Source organism: Nematolebias whitei, chromosome 22, assembly GCF_014905685.2.
Source record: "Nematolebias whitei isolate Nwh7 chromosome 22, NemWhi1, whole genome shotgun sequence".
In the NCBI taxonomy this organism is placed as follows: domain Eukaryota; kingdom Metazoa; phylum Chordata; class Actinopteri; order Cyprinodontiformes; family Rivulidae; genus Nematolebias; species Nematolebias whitei.
Genome location: NC_056519.1, coordinates 28,694,741 through 28,698,503, shown reverse-complemented (window position 1 = coordinate 28,698,503; position 3,763 = coordinate 28,694,741). Strand labels below are relative to the sequence as shown.

General features: G+C 41.3%; 1 protein-coding gene across 1 annotated transcript in view; it reads left to right on the top strand.

The window, feature by feature from the left end:
* The first annotated feature begins 326 nt into the window (after positions 1-326).
* The window catches only part of LOC119428125 (caprin-2), a 25,179-nt gene continuing 21,742 nt past the window's right edge, over positions 327-3,763 (top strand). Inside the window, exon 1 of the mRNA XM_037695762.1 lies at positions 327-426. The gene's annotated coding sequence lies outside the window, so the exon portion shown is untranslated. The remainder of the gene's footprint in view (positions 427-3,763) is intronic.

Genomic DNA, 3,763 nt, shown 5'->3' with positions numbered 1-3,763 from the left:
ATGTGGGGGTTAAAAGATATAGTCTATCCTGAAAATGAGAAAATGAGAGACAGTCACTGGCAACCCCCTAACTTTTATATTTCTAAGTTTTCAAATGTCCCTTTTACAACAACAGCATCAGAAATGTTCTAAAATAAATGTTATGGCTTATGGTTTAGGTGTGGGATTTTCAGGGATCAATGCTGCAGGACTTTATTGGAGTCTAAGCTGACCCCGCTGTGACCCCTGACCTGAACGCACACCGGATGTGTGCTGCCCCCTCCCGCACATTATATAAACTTCTGAGCCACCACAACCCGACCTCTTGAGCCAAACATCCCAGACCTGCTGGTTTTGTTGGTCCTGCTGGGTGCTTGCGTCGCTTTCTGTGTTCTCGGTTGTCCGGCGTGTCAGACGTGGAGAGAAAAGTGTCGGCAGGCAGGAAAGGTAAAAGTGCTTCTTGTTTTTTGTCCGCACTTTTTGATGTTCATTAGCGCCGACGCGTCGCGCACAGTCATCAATTAAAAAAGTTCTTATGGCTAACGTAACTTAGTGGCCGACTGGTTGGTGTTTTAAAAGACATTTGTACCAAAGTTAGACTTAATTAAGAAGGGTCCAAATGATAAAGGACTAAATTCTCACCTTATCGCCGTTTGAGCTGTCTATTAAAATTGTAGCGTGATTTGCATAGATCAAACGTGCCGACTAATTAATACCAGTCAAGCTTTTAATTAAAACCTAGTTTAGTCTAAGTCCCCTTTACCTTTCGGGTGCTCCCTGCGTTACGGGTCGCCACAGCGAACAAAGTTGCATGAAGATTTTGCATTTATTTTGACTCGGGATGTCCTTCCTGACGCAACTACTGACCACCGAGCTACCACAGCCCTCTGTGTGGAGCAGAGAGCTGCTATCTAGGACACCCGGAGGAGCAGATGGTGGGGGTTAAGAGCCTTGCTCAAGGGCCCAGAGTGGGACGAATGAGGGGGCAGGTGTGGGTGCTTCACCTACCCCACCCACATTTTTGATGTTGTCGGTACTCGGGCTTGAACTGGCAATCTTCTGATCGCAGGCCCACCTTCTCAGACCTCTGCTCCACCACTCCCCTTAAGGATTGGTGCATCCCTCCATACTTTTATTTCTTTTTGTGGGTTGTCCCATTTCTTTTCTGCCTGCAAAGAAGTTGCCTTCCCCTGCAGGTCAGTCTTCTGGAAAAATAATCCCAATAACATAAAGATAAAATAAAGTGGGGGAACATGGAAAATGTCTTACACCAGTGCTTTTTAGTTTTCTGTTACACCCCCCTAGGAACCCCCCCCCCCCTCACAAGTCTCCGCCGTGACTGTAAATGCAATCCAGATTCCAAAAAAGTTGGGACACTAAAAAAATTGTGAATAAAAACTGAATGCAATGATGTGGAGGTGCCAACTTATAATATTTTATTCAGAATAGAACACAAATCACAGATCAAAAGTTTAAACTGAGAATGTGTAATTTTAAGGGAAAAATCTGTATACTAATTTCATGGCGTCAACAAATCCCAAAAAAGTTGGGACAAGTCCATTTTTACCACTGTGTGGCATCCCCCCTTCTTCTTACAACACTCAACAGACATCTGGGGACAGAGGAGACCAGTTTCTCAAGTTTAGAAATAGGAATGCTCTCCCATTCATGTCTAATACAGGCCTCTAACTGTTCAATCGTCTTGGGCCTTCTTTGTCGCACCTTCCTCTTTATGATGTGCCCAATGTTCTCTATAGGTGAAAGATCTGGACAGCAGGCTGGCCATTTCAGTACCCAGATCCTTCTCCTACGTAGCCATGATGTTGTGATTGCTGCAGAATGTGGTCTGGCATTATCGTGTTGAAAAATGCAGGGTCTTCCCTGAAAGAGATGTCTAGATGGGAGCATATGTTGTTCTAGAACCTGAACATGGTTCTCTGCATTAATGGTGCCTTTCCAGACAAACTGCCCATGCCACAAGCGCTCAAGCAACCCCATACCATCAGTGATGCAGGCTTTTGAATGGAGCGTTGATAACAACTTGGGCTATCCTTGTCCTCTCTGGTCTGGATGACATGGCGTCCCAGTGTTCCATAAAGAACTTCAAATCGTGACTCATCTGACCACAGAACAGTCTTCCATTTTGCCACACTCTATTTTAAATGACCCCTGGCCCAGAGCAAACATCTGAGCTTGTGGAGCTTGCTTAGAAATGGCTTCCTCTTTGCACTGTAGAGTTTCAGCTGGCAACGGCGGATGGCACGGTGGATTGTGTTCACTGACTATGCTTTCTGGAAGTATTCCTGAGCCCGTTCTGTTATTTCCTTGACAGTGGCATTCCTGTTTGAGGTGCAGTGATTAAGGGCCCGGAGATCACGAGCATCCAGTAGAGTTTTGCGGCCTTGACCCTTATGCACAGCGATTGTTCCAGATTCTCTGAATCTTTTGATGATGTTATGCACGGTTGATGATGATAACTTAAAAGTCTATTTTATGCTGGGTAACGCCATTCTGGTATTGCTGCACTCTTTCTGCGCAACAATGGTGGAATTGGTGATCCTCTTACCATCTTGGCTTCTGAGAGACACTGACACTCTGAGAAGCTTTTTTTATACCCAATCGTGTTGTTAATTGACCTAATTGGTCTTCCAGCTGTTCGTTATATGCTCAATTGCCATTTTCCAGCCACTTATTTCTACTTGTCCCAACTTTTTTGGGATCCGGTTTGTAGTAAAATTTTTCTATAAAATTATGAGTACACCTCTGCATAACATTGTATCCTTAACATTAAAAAGAGAAATATAGATTAACTTGCAACAAAGATTAACATTGTTTTAAAGTCTGTAACAGAAAAGCCTTGAAGTGCATCAATTTGGCTGGGGAAAAAATAACTTAAACTCTAAACATTTTTAACCATTTGATACTGAAAAATCAAATTGAATATAATTGAAATTGATCAGCAACATTTTTATCATGCTGCTAACTGGACCATGTTAAGATAACCTCAGTCATCAGAACCACTCTACCAGTAGGACCATGCTGCTAGAATTGTTTTTTTTTTTTTTTTTTTTTTTTTTTTTTCCCCCCCTCCCCATTTTTGGCGCCTTTTTGTTTCTTTATTTTTTTTGTTGCATGCTTTGAATAAATCCTAGTTTGTTAGCGCTCACATTAAGCGTGTAAATTTATAGCCGAACAGAACATATAAGAATCGTGCTGCTGTTCAGTATATTGTGTTGTACTATTGGTGACTGGCATATATTGGATCTTTTAGTGTACCGTTTGACGTTTGTTTAACGCATCTTAGTTTATATCTTGGATCCTTATTTACGGTTTCTTTTTACACTTTATATTTTTGCTATTGTTTGATATAACTGGGAGCCTGTGTACATGATTTCGTTCCACTACATGTACCACTTCAATTTCTTTCTAAAATCTTGGAGAAAATAGTTTTTATTCAACTAACCAAGTTTTTGAATGTAAATAACATTTTTCAGATTTTTCAGTAAGGATTTAAACTACTACACCGCACCAAGACGGCTTTAGTAAGGGTCTGAAAAGACCCAACATTTTTCAGTCGGGTCATCTGGACAGTTGTTTGTGCTGAAACGTTTCACTTTCAATCAAGAAGGCTTCATCAGTCAAAACGATCAGGAACATCAGGATTGTACAGGTCCTTCTCAAAAAATTAGCATATTGTGATAAAGGTCATTATTTTCCATAATGTAATGATAAAAATTAAACTTTCATATATTTCAGATTCATTGCACACCAACTGAAATATTTC